General features: G+C 39.4%; 1 protein-coding gene across 5 annotated transcripts in view; it reads left to right on the top strand.

Moving 5' to 3' along the window:
- The first annotated feature begins 6,794 nt into the window (after positions 1 to 6,794).
- Positions 6,795 to 26,521, top strand: part of LOC126184872 (uncharacterized) — a 100,657-nt gene continuing 80,930 nt past the window's right edge. For 3 of the 5 annotated variants that reach the window (XM_049927490.1, XM_049927494.1, XM_049927492.1), the window contains exon 1: positions 6,795 to 6,862. The gene's annotated coding sequence lies outside the window, so the exon portion shown is untranslated. Of the gene's footprint in view, positions 6,863 to 8,500; positions 8,523 to 26,521 lie in introns of those variants that run through there. The other 2 variants (XM_049927493.1, XM_049927495.1) reach the window with 2 other exon arrangements.

Here is a 26,521-nt window from a genome sequence, read left to right as displayed (position 1 = left end):
GATAATCTTCTAAGGCACCTGAAGTGGATGATGTGTCTTTGTTATGTAGATGTCATTATAGTGTTCTCAGAGACATTTTATGAAACATGTAAAAAGACTGAGGGCTGTTCTTAAGTGCCTCCAACAAGGCCGACTGAAATTTATTCCAAGAAAGTGTCTGTTTGGAGTAAAAGAAATCAAAATACTTGGACATCTTGTGTCAAACAAAGGTGTGTGGCCAGACCCAGAAAAGGTGAGATCTATAACGGAATTTCCTATTCCTAAAAGTATTAGAGATGTGAGAGGCTTCCTTGGATTATGTTCTTTTTACCGTCGTTTTATCAAAGACTTTTGTATCGAAGCCAGGCCACTCCAAGAGTTGTTAAAAGCTGATGCTAAATTTATCTGGGGTGGTGCTAAACGAGATTCTTTCGATGTGCTGCGAAAAGCTCTGATGACTGACCCTGTACTTGGTCTGTATGGTGAGAGAGCACCTACAGGACTACACATAGATGCCAGCGGCTATGGGATCAGTGCTGTTCTGGTGCAAATTTCGGATGGAAAAGAGAAGGTTATAGCCTATGCTCCTTGGACAGTTGCAAAAGCCGAGAGAAAGTACTCAACTACAGAAAGATAATGCCTTGCTGTGATCTATGCCATGTGCAGATTACGACAGTAACTTTATGGAAGGCCATTCACAGTTGTTGCAGAGCATCATTCACTTTGTTGGTTGACAGGTCTTAAGGATCCAACTGGACGACTCGCCAGGTGGGCACTACATCTTCAAGAGTATGACATTACCACAGTATACAAAAGTGGAAGAAAACACCAAGATGTCGACTGTCTCTCAAGAAACCCTGTGCAAGACTATCAAGACTTTGATGAAGATAGCGACTGTCTCGCTGCACTCCAGGATCTCTCTGCTGAGCAGAAGAAGGACGCCAAGATATCTCAAATTATGCTTGCTTTAAATCGGTCAGAGGATATGAAAGGACAATTTAAGGTAGTTAATAGATTACTTTGTGAGAAAAACTTTGTTCCGTTAGGAAAGAGGTGGCTAGCAGTGATTCCTAAACACATGCACTTAGATGTTCTACAGAAAGTCCACGACACACCTGAGGTCGGACATTTACGATTTATTAAGACATACGATAAGATCCGCAAGTGATTTTTCCTCCTTGGACGATTTCCAATGTCTGTTAGCGGCAATAGATAGACTATTGTTTGCACTGATTATCTGACACGCTATGCCATTACAAAAGCCGTGAAAACAGCCAAAGCATTCGAGGTAGCCAAATTCATAGTGGAAGACATTGTATTAAAACACAGTGCCCCAAGGTCGTTAATTACGCATGGAGGGAAAGTTTTTCAACCGAATCTTGTGACAAACTGTCGGTGCAACATTACTCATCACATGACGACAGCCTACCATACACAAACTAACGGATTTACTGAATGCCTTAATAAGACCTTGGCCGACATGCTGTCAATGTTTGTCAACGTTGAGCAGAGCAACTGGGATGAGGTGCTACCTTTCGTGATGTGTGCCTACAACACTGCCAAACAAGACACCACAGGATTTACGCCATTTTTCCTGGTGCATAGGCGTGAGGCGACTACGACGATGGACACTGTGTTTCCGTTACATCCTGATGATGTGGACGACGACTACATCGGCCAGGTGTTAACCAGAGCTGAGGAAGCTCGGCAGTTAGCACGACTTCGCATGTCGCAGGCTCAAGAAAACGATTGCCGAAGGTATGACGTGAGCCACCGCCCTGTTGTCTACCAGCCTGGTGACCTTATCTGGATCTTCACTCGTGTTTGGAAGGTTGGTCTGTCTGAGAAGCTCATCAGGCCCTAGTTTGGACCTTACGAGGTTGTAAATCAGTTGTCTGATGTTACTTACGAAATTGAAGATTTAGACCCGGACACAAGGCGACGAAAGATCAGAGATACGGTCCATATCCTTCGAATGAAGACCTATAAGGATTCTGCAACCCAGGGTAAATTCGAAGCTCCAGCGACAGGCAACAAGCAGAAAGGTGATGAAGAGTGTAGCGGCAAAAGAAGTTCTAAGAAGATCACCGCCAGGGCGAACATCAGTCATCGGGAGTCGGAGTATGCAGGGCCGATGACTCATTCCTGGACTAGGACCACGTAACACCAAGACGCTGTTCTCTTAACGAGGGAGCAATATCACAGAAGAAGCTGAGAAGCATAGTCACCGTGGTGTAGTGGTTGCGATACTGGACTGTTACATGGAAGGTCATACTTTCAAAACTCGCTTGAAGTGTAAAATTTTAATTTCTGTATTCGTTTAAAGTACATTCTAGAAGCAACCACAAATGTTAAGAGTCATTGTACTGGAGTGTTCTGTAACTGTATATATACCGTATGTGTTTTCGCTGGAGGCAGTTCGCTCTGCTCTTGTACATGTAAGTGCTGATTAAACCTTCATTTAGTGAAGTTAGTGTTCGTCATTCATCTAATTACACCATCTTCTACGTGACAGTATAACTGACTTCATCAGTCAAACTGAATGCCTGCGTCTTGGAGGAGGAAATATTATGGTCAGCTTTGATGCTGTGAATATTTACGCAGGTTCCCAGCAAAGGTTCTATAAATCTGCTTGCCTACATATTTGACAACATTGTTGTGGATTTAGTTAAGCACACTCTGACGTCACTGTATTTTTTGTATGATGGAGAAAATTTTAACCAGAGGTATGTCATTTTGATGGAGAGCCCATCAGCTCCAGTTAAAGGTTACCTGTTTATGTAGTGCTTTGAGGACATCACCCTGGACACAGCTCCTGCAAAGCGTAGTTGCTTTTATCATTACGTTGACGACATGTTCATTGTCTGGTACCATGGTTGTGAAAAGCTGAGAGAATTTTTGGACCACTTCAACAATATCCATGACATCAAGTTCACACTCGAAGTAGATGGTGCCTTGCTGTTCTTTGACGTCCTCGTCCGTCATAAAGCAAATGCATGTATCGGCCACAGCGGTTACCAGATACCCATCCACAAGGACTGGTATTGGCATGCTAAGAGCTAACACAATCTGTCGCAGAAATGTTCTGTTCTGACGACCCTGGTGCATTGAGCGGTTACCATCTCAGATAATGAAATCTTGCTGAAGGAACTGACCCACTTGTGAAAAGTATTAAAGGCAACCGGCTACAACTACTACCAGATTTCGCGAGCCATCTTTCTGAAAATAGATAAGCAGGAGGACCCCGACGAGTACATGAGGTAGCTTGCACATTTGCCATTCTGTGGCACAGTAACAGGAAAGATTAGCCAGCTCCTAAAGAAGCACAAAATCTGTTCAGTCTTCAGGCTTCCAGCAAAAATTTGACAAGTCATTAGGCTCTGAATAATGATGTAGGCCTCAGAATGCCAGGAGTACATAAAATGCTGCGTGAGTGTGGGCAGTTTGTATCGGGCAGACTGAGCATACTAATAGAAGAGCGCCATATCGAATATGAGAGATGTTTTCCTCTTCGGTACACTGAGAAATCAGTGGTGGCAGGGCATGCTCTAGAGAATGGACATAATGATTCCATTTATCATCATTAAAAATGCTTGGGTTAGGGTGCTATTCAGTTGAATAAAAGTCTGTAGATGTAATGACATGGATCTGTTGTCAGTAAAATTAGAGGGGAAAGCACACCCAGACAAAGAGAAAAAGTTGTATATGAAAGAAACCTTAAGCGCTCGTCGTCAGATGCCAGCAAAAAATACAGGAGGAAAATATTACCATCAAAGGTACGACTCATGCACGCACACGCTCACACACACACGCACACAGAGAGAGAGAGAGACACAGAGAAACACGAGCAAACTAAATAACAATAACATCCACCACTTAATTTTCTGCAGAAGTTGAAATGTTAACTCTCATTTCAAAGGAAACAAAAAATCAAACAGCAATTTCCCAAAAGAATGTGCAGAAGAAACAAACTACTTTTATCAATAAGACACCAGAACTACTGTAATTTAAACTAATTTTGTCATGTACAAGGGGAGGTAGCTTTCTTTTGGGTTCACTCATTTCCAAGACACTTTACAACATATGCATGACCTGTGAAAAAAAAATTAAATTAAAATGTTGTGATTCAAAATTAGAGCTACATCAGTGTCTGCCAACACTGATGTAATATCAGATTTTTTTTTTTTTAAATCACTGGGACCCCTAGTTCAGAATCAGAAGTTGAACAACTTACAGCCTCTAGTGTTTTGTGTTCACCCACTATCAAACCTAAAACCCTAGCAATAACAATACTGTATGTAGCACCGAAGTGACACGTAGGTAGTGAATGTCATGTCATGCTGTCAATTTTTGCAAATGAGTGACAAACTTTTTTTGGGTCCATCAGTGGTGACTGCTTGGAGGATGGGGCTGAGTAGGATTAGAGTAAGTATTGAAATGTGTATCCCGTCTTTCGTAGATGATCAGTACAAAGCACATGTATTGTACCAGCACTGCATAAGGAAAGCTGTGCTTTATTGTATATTCGTATATTAATAGTGAACCCAGAAATGCTTCGCAATCGCTAAATAGGTATGGGAACTGTACATTCTACATTATCTCCGTCGCCTCCTCCCCCCCCCCCCCCAAATCTTTCCCCATCTCCTCTTCACTCCTCTCTCTATCCAACTTTTCCTCTTCCTCTCTCTTCCACTCTTCCCAAAACAGATGGTGAAGGAGAAAACAAAACAGCACACTGCTGTGTACACAATTTTTGTTTAAAATTATAGAGAAGGAGAAAGAATATATGTGGAACACACAAGTTACGGATGGTGTGATGATATTCAGCAGATCTGAAATGCATGATACATCAGTTCTTCGATAGTTATGCAAATCATCAACTTACAGCTACTTAAGTAAAGGAACGGGAATTATTTCCTTCCTTGTAGTTGCCACTTCTTTCCCCACGGCTTTCTCTCAGCTTCTTGTGGCTTGTTACCTCTAAAACGGCAAAGGTAAACCCTCGTTTTTGTTTCTGTGTAAAACCAACGGGAATCTGGAAGAACATAAACTCAATGAATCGAAAATAAACAAATCACAACTTCTGGGGAACCTAAGGTAAAGAAATCACAACAATAGAGCGGCTCTGTAATCAACGACTGCAGTCGGTCGTGACGTGCGTAGGCTGCCACGGAATCGGTCGGTCGGTCAGCAGACAAATTGGTGCGTATATAGCGGCCTTAGTGGTACCTGTTTTTACTCGCAAATTCAAAAAATCAGACTTTTACTGTGCACTCGTTATTTCAGTTACTTTTCGTTCCATACGATGAAGTGTTTCCACTGTCTCTCTCTTCTTGTTGTCACAGTCACTATCTGTAATTTCGCCACACGTTTCGTTACAGGCTAGTTCACACTGACCGTAACGTCACGACCGCAGCGCATTTCGAAAGGCAGCATGCACACTGGCAACTTCAGGGATTATGAAATAAAGGTTTGATGGTTGACGTCATAGTCGGTTGTTGGTCACGTGACCCCCCACCCTCATTTAGTCCCGATAGCCGATACACAGCCTTGGGCTCATCTTCCATACTTCGTTTCGTCATTTTTTTCCTGGTTGATATCAGTTGTTATTCGTCATCTTTGTTATTTATTGTAAACTGTTTGGTTTCGTTATTTCTTAAGTTACGATTTGTAATTTTATAATGAATGACGAAAGGTTACTTGAAACAGTGAGGTAGCAGTGTGAATTGTATTGCATGACCGATTGGAGGTACATCATCTCACATTTGTGTTGTAATCACCGTATGCCGGACATGGATTTACATTTATCGTGTGCCAGACATGGATTTTCAATAGTAATTGTAAATTACATGCCCTGTACAATATTTATAAAGTGGATTTTTATACATATTTATATTTAACATTTTACAGTGAAATGGATTACAATGGGACTGCATATTAATATGTGGGTAAAGTCACATTGATTAGCAAGTCGAACTTATTTGTGTGTTTCCAGCCATTTGTAATGTTTGATAAAGAAATGGACTGAAAACTTAGACATTGTACCAGTGGCAAAATGCTTTTTTTTTGTGAAGTGTGCATAAAGTAACATATTAGGGTTGTTTGTTTGACTGTGTATTTGTTGCAGGCTTTTTTTATTGCTAAGCATCTCTGTGGATTGTGCGTGAAAAAGTTTTGTAAGCATCAGTTGTCTGTATTTATGTGATCTGACGAGCTAACCACAATATAAATAAGGCACCTGCACTATTGAAGGCCAAAAACAAACTGTAAAGAAAACCTGTAACTCTTAAAGGGAAAGGTATTGAGGGAGATACGATTATCACACTGGACTGGCACCTAAACTTAACCTTAAACAAACCAATGTTTAACAGGGTGTGATGGCATCTCGCAACACATATCCTTTTAGTAATTGTGGGTGCAATTTGACGTAATAAATGAATTCCAAAATATCAATAGAATGCAGATTACATTTTCTCGTGCTCCTTGTAATGTGTGTGTGAAATCCCACTTTCTGTATTGGCTCTAAGCACTATGGGATTAACCCACTTTCTGTACTATGTGATGACATTTTTTAGACCAACATTTTTTTGTGTTGTTTCGCACTTCTCTTTTTGTCCTGCAGTATACAAGATATCCTTGCAACCTGCAAACTATGAGTTCGATAAATGTCTTTTTCGTACAAATGTGGACTCCACCATCCACGCACACAAGCTATCGCACTTCGTATATGGACTTCCCGCGTAAAAACAATTGAGAATCTTTTGCGAATACCGCAGTTCCGCGAGAAAACAATCGAGAACAGCTATGCGAATTGAGATCACGTGATCTGAAGCGACCGGCTGTGACAGCGGGTTAACGGGCGTGACGTCTAAATAGTGCTCAGGTGCGATAATTCTCCCCCGAAAACCTCAACAAATGTATCATAATCGTATTTACTTGTGCTAATATGCCTCCAGTAGCTGCGCCTCCGCCGAATCTAGCTGAAAAGTGATTGTCGGAAATAGGCTATATCAAATGTTGATGTTTGCACTAGGTTTGGTATTCTCTTTCATTAACAGTGGGTCGTATGAATAAAACGGTGTTTATTCTCGGAAAGAAAATTCTCAGGTTCGCATGAACAAAGCGAGTCAGAGAATATTCCACAAGCGAAAATGTTTGCAGCTTGTGTAAAAGGGCCCGGGACGTTGCTCAGTGACAACATCATTCGCTGGTTTCGTATGAATTAAGCAAGAGAAGTTGCTTACAAGCAGAGAACATTCTCAGTTTTTTTTTTTTTTTTTTTTCTGAAGCGATCTCTGTAGCAGACTTAAGAGAGTCGAGTGAGCTGTGTTGAGGTTAAGTTTTATCCATTTTTTTTTTCTTAAGTAAAAATAGCAGAATTCATTTTGCTCGGAAGGCAAAACAAGATATACGTAGCCCGAAAAAAGAGGGGGAGAAACTGTGGAAGTTCATGTACGTTGAGCAACTAAAACATTATTCAGCTCGCAAACTTTCTTCCCAGAAATCATGAGAAGCTAGCGCGAGCTTTCGAACGAAGCGAAACGAAAACATTTTTGTGTTATTTAACAGACTCAGGTTTTCAGACTGATGTACTGGAGACAACTTAGGTACACACGAGACAATAGTGCCATTGATATTTTCAGATGTTCATCATCATGTTTGCTCACAGCACGAAACTTATATTTTGTTATGTTAGAAATAAGTAGATGGATCAGAAAAGTAAACAACTGGTTTTTTACAAACCTAGCGCTGTTTCTTGTACCGAAACCGGTCGGGCGACCGCTCAAGTACTTGCGGAGAGAAGTTATGCGTCATATTCAACCAAAATTATATCGCGTTAGAAAATTCTGGAGAGACTTCCGGTTTGGAGTAGATGAAAATGTGATGTGTTCGTAAGATATCGTTCGCATAATGTATTAACCAAATTTCAATAGCAAAAAAGTTTACCGCATGTCGAAAACTCGGTATCATCGACAGTATATGCATTTTCGCGAACTGCCCGTAATCGTCTTAATAATATGTTGCGTAACATAAAAGTAATATCAAATGTAATACAATTCTTTCAGAAGACACTGACGACAGTACCATATTTTTACAATGAAGAGTTTGTGTGTTTGAGCGAGTTAAGTGAAATGTAATATTACGCGTGGGTTCGGACTCGACACACACACACACACACACACACACACACACACACCATAAACCTTCTCAAGAAATTGAGGGGGGGGGGGGGGTAGACAGAAAGAACACCCTCGGCATACAATATGCGTCGAATTTTATATTCATATGAAGCTGAGAACTTTGTCAGAGAATGTTCTTTTGCTCTGAAAATCTTCTCCCGAGAATGTACTTTTTTATTCATACGACACAATGTTTTTTTGACTAGGAATGCTAATTACTCTGAAACTAAATGAGGGCAGAGATTGCTAACGTATTTTCAACATCGTACCATGATTGTTAGTGTACCATTTGATACTCAACACGATGAACTCGTATTCAGTTTGTCCTAACTTCGAGATCGACCGACATTGTATTTTAACAAGGTAAAAAAAAGATTGCATGCTTCTCATGCTGTCGTAACCTACGTCACTACAGATAGCATTTGCTGTTACCTTCGCTAGCACTCTCCCACTGAAAAAGTGTGGTCATGGCTTACAATGCGACTGGCACACCACCACTAGTCAGCCACTACAATTGATCAGCTCTGGTACAGAATTAAAAGACGGAATGTTAATCCACATGCCAATTGAGCTCAATTGAATGGCTTATTTCAATAGTGGTACAAGTCCATTTTTGTTCATTCTGAGATACAGAGTCCTAAAGTTAAATTAGCGCTGAAAAATCTGCAGTTGAGATACCAGAAATATTCAAGTATATATACTTGAATATTTCTGGTATCTCAACTGCAGATTTTTCAGCGCTCATTTAACTTTAGGACTCTGTATCTCGGAATGAACAAAAAAGGACTTGTACCACTACTGAAATAAGCCCTTCAATTCACCTTGATGCCCAACTGGGTTAGAGCCATTTTTTCTGCCAGAGATGGCAGTTCTATGTACTAAGTTTTACATCCTGTACACTCTCAAATCACAAATTCAGTTACTTATTCTTCATTCTGTACTGTGTACACAACATAAGGAAAATTACATCCAATAAGTAAAATTTTATTTGCTGTCCTTCCTGGTGTTGAAGTTACAATGGCCATTAGTGAAAATAACTGGATTCTTTATGAAAATCTTTATCCACAGTAAAATATAATAAATATAAATATAATAAATGTAACCCAACCAGATAAAGATAGTATTTTTCAGGAATTAAACTGTGGAATAGGAATTGTCACACAGAAATACTTCCAATTTGTTTTTAAAACTTTCATAGCTGCCAGTACACTTAATTCCAAAAGCAGTGGGTCAAATTTTTTTATGGTTGGATACTTTGCTGCTTTCTGTGCAAGAGAAAGCTTAAGTTGTGAACAGTTGAGGCCATTTCTGTTCATAGGGTTATGTTCACGAATTTAGGTGGTATTTTCAAATTATGGCTGAATGTTCATAATAAACGTCATAACAGAGTAAATGCATTTTCGGTATTTTGTTAGTAAGCGTAATGTCTTAAACAGATGCCTGCACAAAGTTCAAAGATGGGCAAGATATTATTCTTACAGCATGTTTCTGTGTAATGAATGCTTTGTGTCCATGTATGGAATTGTACCAGAAAATTATTCCATATGATACCAGTGAATGGAAGTGTGCAAAATAAGCTAATTTTCTAACACTTCCATCACCAATATTGACAATTACTTGGGGAGGAAATTTTGCTGAACTCAAACATTTGAGATCATCTACAATGGGCAGTTCTCAATTCATGTTATGATCAGTATACATACCCAGGGATTTTGAGCACTCAGTTTTCTGTGTTTCCTGCACCCAATGCTACATTACTTCTGATGTTATTTCTTGCCTTTTGCAGAACTGAAAGAACTGTGTTTTCTGCAAGTTAAGTGCTACATCAATTACCCAAAATTAATCAGTACCACTAGAAGGTATTTCATTTATTGCTCTTTCTGTTAGTTTGGGTCTGTTAGGCTTGATATAGATGCTTGAATCATAACTGAAGAGTAAGTTAAGTGCTAGATCATTTACCCAAAACTAATCAGTGAATGATGGAAGTTCATTTATATGTAGCAAGAACTGGAGTGGTCCCAGAATTGAATGTTGTGACACACAAGTAGAAATTTCTCCCCACTCAGTAGGAGATTAATCATGATAGCTAAATGTGCTGTGTAACATGGTCGTTTGCTTCCTGTCAGTTAAATGTGAAGTGAATCACTTACTCACTGTACCTAGAAAGCCATAAAATTTCAACTTTCTACTAGAGAATGTTGTGGTTTTCAGTCAGATTCCCTAGGCAGACCATAAAAACTCCCAGTAAGTGCAGTACTGTCATTCAGCTGTTTTAATAGATGGTCAGTGAAATAGAACAAGGCATTTCCAGTGGAGAGGCCCTTCTAGAATCCCTCTTGTGATTATTTCACAATATTAAATTTGAAAATATGCTTGGCCATTCTTAAACTCATTTTCAAAACTTTTGAGAAGAAGTTAATAGTGACACAGGTCAGTAGTTACTAACACCTGCCCTACTACTTTTCTAAAAAAAGGGGAATTTAACAATGGAAAACACACCTAGTGAATGTGATGCATTAAATCTAAGGCGGAGTACAGTAGCTATATCAGAAGACTATGACTTTAATGTTTTGCTTGAAATATTATCAACCCAGTGACAGTTTTTGGTTTGAGAAGTTATTTATTTTCTTGAGTTCCTTGGCAGAAGTTGTTGGGATCTCAAATTGATTGAATGCTTGTGGTACTGATTTCCTTTTACTGATTGTGAACCAAGTTTATCATTTATATTTAGATACTAATTGTTAAATACTAAATAGTAAAATACTGAATAAATAATAAAAATACCAAACACATAATTAATATATTTTTGGTAGTTGAACCATTTGGTCATTATCTTTAATTACTAGATCCATCATGTTTCTTTGTAGACTTTACCATTTTGCATCTATGTTTCATATTGTTTTAATTTTATTTTCAGAATTAATAAACTCTTGAAATGACATGCAAGCTTTTTGATTTTTTTTGTTATTCTTCTCTCTAAGTATTACCATATCATAACCAAAATAAAGTCCAAATCCAAAGGTAGGACCGTCAGTGAAATACAATACATATTACTGGAAGTATGTTCATTATGAACACCAGCGTACAGCCAGAAGAGAAAGGACCTCCTAGACAAAGAGTACAGCTATTTATACAAACACTGAATGTTACAAAATCCTGGTATTTATAGAAACTGTGAATATTGCAGGATATACAGACATAAGATATGTAAAGAATCTTTCAGAGATGATAAATACTAAACAACAAATAACTGCTAGTGATCAGAGTTGAACTGGTGACCCACAGCACACCAAGCAGCAACGCTAACCATTAGACTACACTGCGTGCACCGCAGCATTGCTCCTTCTCGTGGACAAACACTGACCCACTATTTCAGAATTTATCACTGGAACCAACTACATTGCCCCGGATCTAGGTCTTCTCAATACTCCTGTCTATGGTGGTGCTTGTGGATCCTTCTGGTGTTACATCCTCTTAACTATGAGTAGTTTCAAAGGTAGGCCACTCAGTTGAAGGTTCATGATTATAGAGTGGGTCTTCAATTTCCTTGAACCTCCCATTGGCAATCTGCCCCTCTGGACTGCAGTGGGGCTTCAGACAGAAGACATAGCTGAAGTCACTGCACTTTTGACTTGTTTATGAAGCATTTCTGCTATTTCAATGAATGGTGAGAGTTCATGTATATGTAGCAAGAACAGGAGTGGTCCCCAAACTGAATGCTGTGACACATGAGTATTATTTTCAGAATGAATAAACTCTTGATATGACATGCAAGCTTTTTGATTTTTTTTCTAATTCTTCTCTAATTCTTTGCCTCCAAGCGTGATGTCCGACAGAGGATACAGTATGGCCCAGGGTAGTGCTTTAGTAACCCTTTTGATAGTCCATCTTGTAGCATGGTTATAAAAATCCAAACCAAGTCTACTGGGCTGTATTTTACTGATGTTACTGTTGCTCTTTATGTTTCTCCTTGATGTCCAGAGTCCATATTCAAGGCAGTTGCATTGCTTCTTCAATCCTGGTGATGAGATGATTCACGTAATCATCCTGAGTATCGTTCAGTTGACATGGGAACAATATATCCATTGTTGTCTCATTTTCATGGCCATGCAGCAGAAAGAGTGACATGAAGCATATTAGATTTGACTTGATTGGATTCAGTTTTCGTTCCGTGGACCCAAAAATGAGATGATTCTCGTGGGTGTGGAACATGTCAGAAAGTATTAAAAAGAAAAACATAAAACTTTTGTATGTAATACTTACTACCCTGATCATTTATGAGAAGATTGTGAAAATAGGTGAATACATTAGGGTATACTGGAACTGCTAATATTTACTGAATTGTGGTGTCTTGCTTTGGCTTACATGTCATCATCCCAAATTCTGTTTCACAGCATATGTTGAGAACATAACTTCCAATGTCTTATTAAAGCATTCTGTGATCCATCAATGTATGGTAGCTAGTTGTTGTCTGTGGGTGAAATCGCTATGTGAAATTACCTCTATAATAGCATAGACAAAACTTTTCCAGGATCAGAGATCACCACATGGGGTGCACCATGTTTCAGACTATTGTCTTCTACAAGGAACTTCACAATTTCTGAAGCTTCAGCAGTTAACACAGCTTTATTGAACAGCATGGCAGGTGAGGTAGTCAGTGCAAACCATTGTTCATCAATTCCCATTTGTCGACAGCAGGAACCTCCCCGAGAAGTAGATTCCATTTAATTGGAGTGGAGCTGCTGCAGATGGCATTGGTACTAGATCATCCAGAGGTCATTTTGCCATGTACTTCCATCATTGGCATTCTTTACAGTGGCTCACAGAGTGTCTTAACGGATCAGTAGAGGCGTGGCCAGTGATAGCTGCATGTGATTCTGTCCAGATTAATGAATCCAAGGTGACAGATAAGCTGGTATGATGAGCAACCATTTCTGCCCCATCACATCTTATACAATGCTGCATTAAATAATTTGAATTCTCCTTTGGTCAGTTCCTCCTCCTTCAAGGCTTGTATGCTTTAAATAGTGCTGTTCAGCAGCTATATCATGTAATGCAGTGATAACTGCAATGCTGCAGTGCTATCTGCCAAAGGATTCCTTGGAAGGCAGTCTGTCTCCATGTGTTTATGTCATTTTTTGTATACCATTGTGACTTATTCCTGAAGCCTCAGTGGTCATTTTGCCAGATGACCCAACAGATCTGTCAGGCTCATCAGCAAGGATAGGGAATGGTGGTCCATCAAAAGAGTGAGTGGTTTGCCAAATGAATATGGCCAAGTTTGTTGATGACACAGACAGCTTCAAAGCTTTCTTTCTCAGTTGTAGAGTTGTTATCTGCCTTGGAGAGTATTCTGAAAGCATAAGCTATTACCTTTTCAATGCCTTCCATAATTTTCAGTAGAACTGCACCTATCCCATTAATGCTAGTGTCATTGTAAAATTCTGTCTCAGGATTCTTGTCACACAATTTTAGGACTGGAGAGGATGTTAACACTTCATTAAGGACAAAGAAAGACTTATATTTCTTTAGGATTCAGGTGGAGACCTAGACTCTGAATACAATTATATAGGGTTGTGTGATGGCCTTGGTTTTCTTCAACCGTCTTTGAAAAGATTACAGTGTCATCCACATTGCAAAGACACAGTATGCATTTGAGGTGTAGAAGTAAGTTGTCCAACTTATGCTCAGATGTGGCTGGAGGGTTTCATAATCCAAACTGTGTAACTTTGAACATTGATTTGCCAGTAGCCTCTCTGTGTGTCCATAGTTGAGAAATACTTCACACCTTTCAAGCAATCGATAGTGCCATCAATGTACGGCAATGGATGGAAATCTTTCTTCACGATTTTGTCCAGTCATTGGCAGTCGATGCGGAAATGGTATGTACTGTCCGTCATAAGGACCTCCAGAGAAGACGAAGGACTCCCAGAAGGTTCAGTGGTGTCACCTTGCAGCATTTTCTCCACTTCCTGCTGGTGACACACTGGATGATCCCCAGTGTTGATGTATTTTATGACAGGCTGCTTGGTCCAACTTTTCTTCACACCAGATTTGAAAGTATCCAAAAATTGGCACAGAATAGCTATCACATGCTGACTATCCTCTGTCAGGCCAGATTGTATTGGCAGTTTGATAGTAGCTTGCTTCCTTGCACTATCCGTAGTGGTAGCGGAGCACAGTTCTTCTCTGTGACATTGATACCTTTCATGGAGTGGTTTGGCTGTCCCCCTATGTACACACCTTCAGAGATAATGTGCTCTTGATAATTAGTTGCCCAAAGTTCTCCTTGACTACCTACAATCCTTATGATATCTCTGACTTGTAGATTTCTTTTGTGAGCCTGAGCAGATTTTTGCAAGTGACAAAAGCTTCACAATTTAACTGAGCATCTCAACTGACACTACAAACTAATCTTATCGATGATGGTGGGATTGCAAAATCTTAAATTGTGAACAACTGCCCAGAGCAATCTTTATGGGTGTCTATTTGAACAGCTTTGTCAATCTGGAGCACTGACCCTCCACTCTTCATGACTGCTTTTGATGCCTACAAAAAGTCCTATCCAAGACTGACATCACAACGATATTCTGTTAAAACAACAAATGCAAAGGACTGTGTTTTGTCATTGATAGTTATTTTTGCAATGTTACTGTTGTCTGGGTGTATTTCATATATGCAACCTTGAGCACAGTCGCATTAATATCATGGAGAATAGTCTTGTTTACCTGACAATGATAAGCATCTGACAATACAGGAAAGGAAGCCCTTGAGTCTACTTGGACTTGGACTTGATCATTGATGAATTGATGATCATGTAGAAGAGATTTCCTGTTCTCCATGAAGTATTTTCATCTGTGGCAGCCTCACATTCGTAGATGGTCACCTCGTTCAGCTTTTCGAAATTCAGCAGGCAGGTGAGCAGCTGGTACCACTATATGGCAAAGGAGAATGGCTACAGTGTGTTGGGAAGTGACCTCACTGAGGGCATGGTAATGATTTTTGGCACACACATCGACTATAGTTACCTGCAGTTGACTGATGTGAATAGGATTGTTCTGAAATTTGACATCTTGTGGAGTAATAATCGTCAAAAACTCACTTTCTTCCACAAAACTAGTGCACAATGTGCCCAGCTCATTCCATGAACCTAGTCTAGTGTGTAGTTTTTCATCCTTCAAATGTCTGTTCTGTGGCAGGGTGTTGTACTTATTGGGCGAGTTGGTTGTACCTGTATTGGTCAGACCCTGGTTTGCGATTTGATGGTGGCAACATAAGTCTGAGTTGCCACAATCTCTTTTCCAAGGTGCATTCGACTGACAATGGATATGGGTGCCAAAGATTGAGACACTTCCTCTTCAACATTCTCTTCCATCCTGACGTATGGGATTGACATGCGTGGCTGATCTCTCTCTTTCTGTATTCAGTCTGACTGTTATAGCTGTCATAAAATGCTGTATGTCTTCTTACAACCTGGTGAATGAGAAAAGCAAGGTCACAGTCTTCTTCCACAACTTCTATAGGGGCAGAATTTGGGAGACAATCATATGTCTCACATCAGACTTTGCAGAAGGCCAGAACATTCTGTATGTGTGACAGTCATTTTGCCATTACAATGGGTCCTGCTGTTCTGCTAAGTGGACTTGCTATTGATTGTCACCAGCTGTTTTCTTTAGTTCAGCTTGAATTTGTCCCAACTGTTAAGCTTCTCTTCATTGTTTTCGAATCCTGGGCTGTGCCATCTGAGTAAAAGTATGCACTTGCCAGCCACATCACATAATCCCACCTTTTATATTTGGTGACTTGGTCTAGTCCTTTCAGCCATTTTATCTGGTCCTGACCAGTGTCCACAGAAAACACCGAAGGATGCCTCATGTGCAGCTAACTTAATGCGGTACTGCTTGTATTTGGTTCCTGTTCATGTAAGCAGTGGCTTTCATGTTACTGAGTGGAGCCACTGTGATGTAGATGTCTGCAGTGTCCAGCATCTCCACCAAACAATGTCATATCAAAACCATGATAAGTCCAAATCTGAAGACAGGGTCATCAATTAAATACAACAAATTGTACTGGAAGCATGTTTATTATGAATGCAAACATGCAATCAGAAAAGAATTGACCTCCTGGATGTAGAGTGCAGCTGTTTATGCAAACACCAAATATTCTGGAATATACTAACATAAGATATTTAAAGAACATCCCATTACTGCTAAATAGCAAATAACAAATAATTGCTGTTGGTTGGATTTCAGATGGTGAACAGCAACATGCCAGGTAGTGAAAAAACCACTACAATACACGCACAATACATGCACTACAGATCATTGAGAATTATACCACACACAAGACTTGTAGTGCGTATTGATGGCAACTAGTGAAAATCATGTGCTTGAGAAATTTCCGTAAATGTCTCAGCAAATAAAGTGGAACATTGTAAATTTGTCTGATATTAGATTCAGTCAGCAAGATCCATCATTTGAAGAATCTAGAAATATTTCAAGGCATTCAGGTGTCAACTAGCAACTGTTCATTCTAAAATTTATTTTTCTTTTTTTGGGGGTTGAAAGTTTTGTATGTATGTTAGGGATATAATCTTTTAAATGTGTCGACATAAGTGTGGTACATGTGCACTAGATAAGTTTTCTTTGTTGTAGCCTTAAGTATTTACTTCCTCGCCTACTTTTGCTCACTCTTTGCATACACTAAATGTAAAAGTTGTTTGGATACCAACATATTTCAGCCTTTAAACTTGATTAGGAAACAAATCCTTGTGTTAACAAGGATGTTCCTTCCAGATTGTAGATGCTTTCACATATATTTTACAAATGAATAGGAAGCTGTGCATCAAATAAAATAAAATTTTAAGAAGTCATCTGTTTTACAAGCACAATAAATATTTAGACACATAGGATTTTCTTTCTCTGGTTGAAAAACCTCATGCTAACATCAGTTGAATATTTCAGGAAACTTAAAAGAAGTGTTCTGCCACAGAAGGCAAGTTGATGTTGACGGTTGTGTGGGAATGAATTACTGTGACAGTATCAATACACACGAGACTCAAAATTGAAGTTTTGATTTTTATTTACAAAAAGGGACAAACATTTTTTTAAAAAGGCATACGTTGTGCCTTACTAAGTGCAGTCGTAAAGAGAAGTCTTCGATTCTATCAGTATCAGTGTCTCTGCTGCTGATATTTTGCCCATCTTTGTGGAAATGGATCAATTGTTTTGCTTTTATTCACCATGTGATTGCTTGTAGTGGACTATTCTAATGTGTTACATGAATTCTTAGTGTTTGTAAAGCAGAAGACTGAAATGTCTTCAGCTTTTTCGGAGTGTTGTGCAGAAACCACCTTTTAGAATGCAGCACTATTCTCATTATCACTGGCCTGTAGGCAGATAAAATTCTTTTCATCTACATGTATACCCAGCAAGCCATCGAATGGCAGAGCAGGGAGGAGGGTACTTCCACTACTTTCCAATCCAAACCGAGTTCTATTCACATATCATGTATCTTTGCCTTCTGTACAGTAATGTGTGATGTTGCCCTTTATTCCTCAAATGAAATATAAGTTTTTCATGCTCTGCATCTCCAAACAAGCACTGAGCTAATATTTTTGGACTGCACCTAAAAAGGTGCTAGATGCAAAATTAGCGAACCATTAATATGTGAACATTATGATATTAATATTTGAATAAACTGTGTTCATATATTTTATCCTGATGACTGAGCTTTATTCAGTTGAAAGCAAAATTCATTTATTTCTGAATTCCATCTAAACTGGTTTTAGTTCTACTGCATTTAATCTTCAAAATAAACTGTTATTTCTGTGTTAACTTAGAACAGATATTCAAAGCAACCGAAAATGCAGCTGTTGAAAGCCATGTTTTGATAAGTGCAGCTGTTAATTTTGCGCGCATAACATCCTTGTTTGTAACCACAACAGTTGTGGCTAGTCATTTCAGAGGTAAGCTCAGTAACCACACTTGTAGATAAAAGTTCTGACATAATATTGCATTGATATGCATCCAAGTCAAGAGAGGGCAGCAGAGATTAATATTTCTCAATGTATTTTACAAGATTCTCCATATTTTGGAGGTTTTTCTCAAGTCTTTGGAATGAGATAAATTCTCATCCCTAAAAGTAGAAGCTAGGCAGGTAACTTGTATGTTCCCAGAGATTCATGTACAAAATGGGAGTTCATGCTGGCCTTCTGTAATGGGATGACCAGCGCAAGGTATGACAGTGGAAGAGTTCGACCTTTTGTGGAGACCTCCTACCAGGTAATTCATCACCACAGTGGTAGAGCTATTATTTGCTGGAAAGATGAACAGGTTAGCATATGCTTGAAGACTACAAGTTTTTTCTCTCTCTTCCATTGAGAGGTTGGCACTACTGTGAAAGGAGCCTATCAGAATGACTTGATGCAAATTTGAAATCTCTTAAGTTAATCTGAAGGTAGTTGAGAGTGAGTAGGAGAACATAATGGATGGATAGGCCCATAAACTACAAGGGGCAAGGTTCAGTGTTTCCTTTTGGTTAGTTTTGGCACAGAGGGTTGGTAGTGAAAATAGTTTTTGACTGTAGAGAGCAGATGGACAGTAAACCTTTGACGAGGGTATGATGACTGGATTTTTTAATAGTTAAGTTGTTTATTTCATATACTTTTATTCCAATTTTTCATGTCCTAATATTAGTGTCCATATATATCTGTATAAATTTGTAGGCAGTCAAATTAAAGCCCTTTTGTTCTGTATAGTTGTAGATTACTAATAATTTTTATTTTTTTGATTCATACAAGGGTTGAATGAAAAGTAATGCCTCCACCTTCATTAACTGGGTTTGAATGGGAATATTTTAATAAATCAAATGCAGAAATAATCCTTAGAAAATGATCTTTAATTACCAATATTCACTTTTTCACATAATCACCAGCCCAGTGGATACATTTCTGCCAACGATGAACAAGTTTTGTAAAGCTGTCATGGAAGAAGTCAACACTCTGTTTTGGCAACCACAGTATCACAGTTCTCTCATTGTTTTCATCAGAAGCACAGTGATGTCCCCGCAGATCACCTTTCATTATCGGGAACAGATGGAAGTCAGACAGTGCTAAATCTGGACTGTATGGAGGATGCCGTGCGCTTTCATTTCAGGAGTTAGCATCCGGGGTATCCATTGTACGGAGATCTTCTGATAGCCAAGCAAAGGATCTTTGGTGTGACATCACGTGTGCTGCACTGCTGTTGAAATAGCTCGCTAATATTTTATAAATTTTAGACTTCATTTACTTATTTTAAAGTTTATTTGTGTTAATATTGTGCCATAAAAGTAACTTATTAGTGGATTTTCATTAATCTCGGTCTTTCTTCCTGTGTTATTGACTCGAGTGGTCTATTATTTGTGAGTGTGCTTTAGTCGTTCGTCTAAGCCTTGCACCTCAGTAGTGTGTTTACATTTTACGGCGTGATAAGTACTGACAAACTTATTTGTGCTCTGTGGTACAGTTATTAAATTTAATAGATTTCAGCGGTGTTGCGTGCCGTTTATGGCGAAATAATGACTTAATAAACTTTTGTAATCGTTCACTCGCTGTGTTTTTTAGAGTTTTCAGTGTGTTGAAGTCATTTAGTAAATTTCGTGCTTTAGTTTTCAACTGACGATATTATTCTTCCTAGTGAAATATTTCAGTAAAATTTTCATTCAGTGTTTTAACTTCGCTTAGTGTTACAGTGGTCATTTTAACTTTTTGGTTTTAGCTAATAATTTTGTGAAGTTTTGCTGGTATTGGTATTGGCTGTGTCGTAGTAGTATTAATACAAGTAGCTGCTTTCTTAGTAGGTAGAGAATTTTGAGACCATTATTGTTAGTTCTTAAATAGTTCTACTGGTGTAACTGAACCTTGGTAACGTAGACGTATAGTTTTTTTATCAGTAACTGTAAAATTTTACCATGAGTGAAAAGTGTGGGCTCTGTTGTAGGTTTGTGAGTTGTGGATTACAGTGTGGGATTTGTTCAAAGTATTTTCATTGGGGGGGGGGGGGGGGATGCAGTGGGGAAGCCAGTGGTCATTTTAGGGAATCCTCTCCTGGGAATGTAGAATCTATAGTAGAAACAAGTTAATAGAGGAGAAGGAGCGTAAGATTTGTGCCCTTCAGGTGCAGTTACAATGTGCAAAGGAGGAACTAGATAGGTTGAGGAGGGTGAAGGGTGGGGGGAATGGGAACTGGCAGTTGGCAAGAAGGTAGCTAGGAAGAGGAGGTATTAAGACAGTTTTACTTTTCATACATGCAATAGATACGACCAACTGTCAGAGTTCAGTGGAGAGGAGCCTCGTGTAGCTGTAGATGTAGGGAATTTGCAGCAGTCCTCAGCAATTAGGAGGCCTAGGTTAGTTGCAAAGTCTAGCAGAAAGAAGGTTCTGCTGCTAGGTAGTTGCCACAGTAGAGGTGTGGGCCAGCAGTTGCAGGAAGTGTTGAGGAGTGAGTACCAGGTCACCAGCATTTATGAAGCCTAGTGCAGGGTTGGCTCAGGTGACTGAAAGTGTAGGGGAGTTATGTAAGAATTTTACAAAGGAGGATCAGGTAGTGATAGTGGGTGGAGCAGGGAACAGTCTTGATAGGGACAGGGAATATGATGTCAGTGGTGACTTGGTTAAGATAGCTACTCAAACTGGTGGCACTAATGTGCATTTCGTGCAACTGTTTCAGCATCGTGTTTGGCCTCACCTTAATGCGGCTGTTAGGCGCGTTAATGTGGGGATGAGGAGGGCACTGATGATGGAGGGCATGGATCACATCTCAGTGGTGCCAGTTGGGTCTATCGGTAGATGTGGTTTCACTAGGCATGGCCTGCACCTCAATAGGTATGAGAAGGGGAGGCTGGCTAAGCTTATAGGTGATAGTGTAGTGGGTGGTGGTGGTAGTGGTGTCACTCATGGAAAAATTCCTGTAGTAGTTGGTGTTAGAGCTGCACCTTTTTTTAGATTGAAGTCAGCTGATAGTTATACCTGCTTAAAGGAAGTCCCTCTAACTAAGGGCTCACCTTCAGAGGATGTGATGTTTCCAAGTAGAGAAGGAATTAGCATATTTCATCAAAATATAAGAGGTATTAGAGATAAAGTTAGTGAACTGCTAATAGATGTTAACTCTGAAATTATTGGTATATCAGAGCAACACTTAAATGATTAGATAATTCAGAGGCTTCCTTTACCAGGCTACAGATTAGCTGGCTGTTTCTCAAGGAGTTCCATGCGGGGTGGGGGAGTGGCTCTGCACGTAAAAAATAGTATTTCAGTTGAGTCCATAGACGTATCACGAGACTGCACTGAGCAGATATTTGAAAGTTGTGCAGCATTAGTTGAATTTAGTGAAACTAAACTTCTAATTGTTGTTGTTTATAGGCCCCCTAACTCCAACTTCAGAGCATTTTTGCTTAAGCTAGAGAGGGTTCTTGATTCACTTTGTAGGAAGTACCAGAAAGTAATTATATGTGGTGACTTCAATATTAATTTTGTATATGATTGTGCAAGAAAAAGGATGTTGGTAGATCTCCTAAATTCAGATGATCTGATGAAAACTGTGTTTTTTCCAACTAGGGTGCAGGGCAACAGTAGCACAGTCATAGACAATATTTTTATTCATTCTTCATTACTAGATGGGCATTATGTTAGTAAAAGGGTGAATGGTCTTTCAGACCATGATGCACAAATTTTAACACTAAAAGGCTTTTGTACTCAAACCAATGTCATATTTAATTACAAACTATGTAGGAAAGTTAATCCAACAGCAATAGAGAGTTTTTTAAAACTTGTCAAGGAACAAGAGTGGCAAGATGTTTATAGTGCCGATAATATAGATGTTAAATACAATGTGTTCCATAACACATTTCTCATGCTCTTTGAGAGTTGCTTTCCATTAGAACATTCTAAACGGGGTACTAGCAGTAATGGACAGCCCGGTGGGCTGACTAGTGGGATAAGGATATCATGTAGAACAAAGCGGGAATTATATCAAAATGTTAGTAGTCATAATCAAGCTACAGTAGCCCATTACATACAGTATTGTAAGGTGCTTAAAAATGTTATTAGCAAGGCAAAGAGTATGTGGTATGCAAATAGAATAGCCAATTCACAGGATAAAATGAAAGCCATATGGTCAGTTGTGAAGGAAGTGTCTGATCAGCAGCATAAGGTCGATGATATAAAGTCAGTTCGCAGTAATAATATTTATGTTACTGATAAATCAGATATATGTACAGTATTTAACAATCATTTTCTGAGCATTGCTGGTGAATTAAATAAAAATTTAGTTTCTACAGGAAATCATATAAATTTCTTAGCAACTGTCTTTCCGAGATTGATGTCTGAAATACTCCTCTGTGATACAGACAAGAGGGAGATTGAGTCAATAGTTAAATCACTGGAGACTAAAGACTCTCATGGTTATGATGGAGTGTCTAGCAGAATATTAAAGTACTGTGCTGCACATGTTAGCCCTGTATTTAGCCATATTTGTAATTTTTCCTTTAGGAATGGTCAGTAGTAAAGCCACTTTATAAAAAGGGAGAAAGGGATAATGTAGATAATTTTAGACATATTTCTATGCCATCAGTGTTTGCAAAAGTTATCGAAAAGGCTGTGTATGTAAGGTTAATTGATTATTTTATATCGCACGATTTGCTATCAAATGTACAGTTTGGCTTTAGAAGTCGTTTAACAACTGAAAATGCTATATTCTCTTTTCTCTGTGAGGTACTGGATGGGTTAAACAAAAAGTTTCGAATGCTTGGTGTATTTTTTGATTTAACTAGGACATTTTATTGTGTTGATCTCACAATATTGCTCCAGAAGTTGGACCATTACGGAATAAGGGGAGTAGCTCACAATTGGTTCACCTTTTACTTTAGCAACAGACAGCAAAAGGTCATTATTCACAATGTTGATAATGGCTGTGATGTGGGATCTGAGTGGGGTACTGTTGAGTGGAGGGTGCCCCAGGGATCAGTATTGGGGCCGCTCCTGTTCCTTATTTATATAAATGATATGCCCTCTAGTATTATGGGTAATTCTAAAATATTTCTGTTTGCTGATGACGCTAGCTTGGTAGTAAAGGATGTTGTGTGCAACATCGACTTGGTTTCAAATAGTGCAGTACATGACCTCAGTGCATGGCTTGTAGAAAATAAACTAACATTAAATCACAGTAAGACTCAGTTTTTACAGTTTCTAACACACAATTCAACAAAACCTGACATTTTAATCTCACAGAATGGGCATATGATTAGTGAAACTGAACAGTTCAAATTTCTAGGTGTTTAGATAGCTAGTAAGCTGTCATGGAAAACCCACGTTCAGGATCTTGTTCAAAGACTTAATACTGCCATTTTTACTATTCGAACGGTATCAAAAGTGAGTGAAACTTCGACAAGTAAATTAGTCTACGTTGCTTATTTTCATTCACTTATGTCATATGGTATTATGTTTTGGGGTAAATCTTCCCATTTTAGGAGGATATTTTTGGCTCAGAAACGGGCAGTTTGGGCAATAAGTGGTGTGAGTTCATGAACCTCTTTGTCGACCTCTGTTCACGAGTCTGGGTATTTTGACATTGGCCTCTCAATATGTATATTCCTTATTGTTGTTTCTTGTTACCAATATTAGTTTATTCCCAAGAATAAGCAGCTTTCACTCGGTTAATACTCGGCAGAAATCAAACCTCCATTTGGGTTGGACTTCCTTAACTCTTGTGCAAAAAGTTGTGCTGTATACTGCTGCATCCATTTTCAGTAAGCTGTCACCCGAATTAAAAAATCTTAGCAGTAATCCACGCGCTTTCAAATCAAAACTGAAGAGTTTCCTCATGGGTCACTCCTCCTATTCTGTCGAGGAGTTCCTTGAAAAATTAAGCTGATTCTTATTGTATTGCTGATAGTGTTCACTTAAACTCATGGACAGCCTTTTTTTTTCAGGTTCATGAACATTTATTTTTATGTGTTATTACTTTTATGTTGTAAGTTCATGTTCTGACACGTTCCATGGCCTTGGAGATTTGCTCCTCAATTTGGTCCTATGGAACTTGACGAGTAAATAAAAAATAAAAAAAATAATTCAACCTTGTGAAATGCCAATTGTGCTTGCAATTTCTCTCTGGGTGATACGATGATCATTTTGAATCAGTCTGTCAACATTTTGCCTGTGAAACTCTGTGATTGCTGTCACAGGACATCCAACTCTTTGTCTGTCACACAGGTCGGATGTTCCTGCCTCACCATCTTTAAATTTACTCCCCTATTGACACACAGTACTCACATCAACACAATCACCATAAACTGCTTTCATTCCCTGATGAATCTCCTTTGTGGTGACACCTTCTGCTGTCAATTCATTGAGTGAACGATGCTTAAGTAGCATTGACCGGCCATCTGCCCAGGGTTCCCTACTTTACACATTAACAACACAACTGTTCAATGCTACAGCTTCCCACGTACTGGAGCTGTGGTGAAGAGGCTATGGAACAGGCCAGTATTTGCTGCATACCAATGCTGCCAACTGTTGAAGAGTTATGAAGGTGGAGGCATTACTTTTCAGTCAACCCTCGTAACTGGCTATGTTGCGAACTGAAACAGAAGCCTCTATTTTGGCATGACTGAAACAGATTGTTGATTCTTTCATATTGCATAATATATTCTCTGGCATGTTGCTCTCCAAGAAATAGTGGGTTTGGGGTTGTGGGCTCCATTAATCCAAAGATGGATGTCTCAGGTTGCCTGTGTACAGGCTGTGTATTATTGGCTCCCCAGTAGTTTTGGAATTGGAATTGCTTGGTTAGCAACAACATTCTTTATTCAGTAAGATGCTTATAGAGGGTCGATGGTGACTGACTGGTGCACAAAGGCCCAGGCAGCAGCTGTTACCTTAGCATAGCATTTAGTGGTATGCTTGGCCATGGCTGGATGAGGATCTATCATCTCTTACTGCATCTATCTGCTTCTGTAAGTCCATGTTAACTGCTTACATTTGTGTCATCTACTCCAACAAACCCAGAACTGCCTTTTTAGTCATTACCCATATTGTCCTGGTTTGCTCAATGTAAAATATATGTATACACAGTAAGAGAAAAGTAGGAAAAGTGCCACAGGAAAGGTCTTAATACTAATACTGCCATCACACACTACTAAAACTACTCCTAGTTCTTATGCCAGAGTGCTCACCATGCATGTTCCTTACATTCTTTTGCATAATTCCCTGGCCTACTACAAGTGAAATAGGTTAACGTTTGAGACTGAGACATGGAGCTCTGTGCCCCAACAAATTACACTGCCCATACCTAACTGGGTGCAAAGCACTAGCAGTTTCTCTAGTGTTCCCCCTAAAGTCAATCATTTTGCAGACTGAATCTATTTTCACTAGCTGCACTTCAGCCAACCCTCCAATCCAGAGGGTTAATCATTGTTAAGACAATAGCATGGGAAAAAAAATACATTCCTACTCACAATGTTAAGATGAAGACTCTGAATGCTGTCCCACATCATTGCTCATTGTCATTGGCTTTCTCTTGACACCGAGTGTAATGAGTGTGTGGGGTGCAGACACCATTAATGCCAAAATGGTCATTTCAGGATGATGCATGCAGGTAATGGTTTGCAATTACCAGCTCCCCAGTGGCTGTGGAATCAGAAAAGCTCAATTATTAATAACATTCTTTATTCAGCAAGACATTTGTACAGAGGGTGATGGTGGTGATTTGGTGGTCTCTAGCCAGCAGCTGCTACCTTAGCGCAGCGTACAGTGGAATACATGACTGCGGTAGCCTAAGGACTCTGGCCAGGAGAGCTACCTCAATGAAGTGGCAGCAACTGGTGACCTTGCAGATGTGAGACTGACATCAGTATTAGGTTTGCAGTGTGCAGGTGTGCTAGCCAGCTGGTTGCTTTGATGGTTGGGCAGGTGTTTGGCTTGCTGGCACTTGGGCATCAAACCCATGACCTGTTGGAGATGCCCAGTGACTAGACAAAGAAGATGGTCCCCTCCTGGTGGCACTGGCTTGAGCCCCAGAATCATTATGTCTAACAGTGGCCCATAGACCAGCAGGTAGCAGGTAATGCAGCAAGGCATAGATTAAGCCAATTGGCCCACATGGGAGTGACACCTGGTGTGGAGTACATCAAAGACAATACACTGTTAGGGTCTGTGCTTCTGTTAATTGTATTGGCTCGTGATATGAATAAATTTGCGACTTGAATTGATCTTTGCCATTAGTGTGAGCACAATATTGAATGTGATGTGGTCTGGGCCAGTGTGTGCAGTAATATAAAGTTAAATTTATGATTTTTTTAAAAATCATAAACTCTTCAGTTTCCTC

This window comes from Schistocerca cancellata, chromosome 4, assembly GCF_023864275.1.
Source record: "Schistocerca cancellata isolate TAMUIC-IGC-003103 chromosome 4, iqSchCanc2.1, whole genome shotgun sequence".
NCBI lineage: Eukaryota > Metazoa > Arthropoda > Insecta > Orthoptera > Acrididae > Schistocerca > Schistocerca cancellata.
The sequence above is the reverse complement of the archived record's forward strand: the minus strand, read 5'-3'. Positions and strand labels throughout refer to the sequence as shown.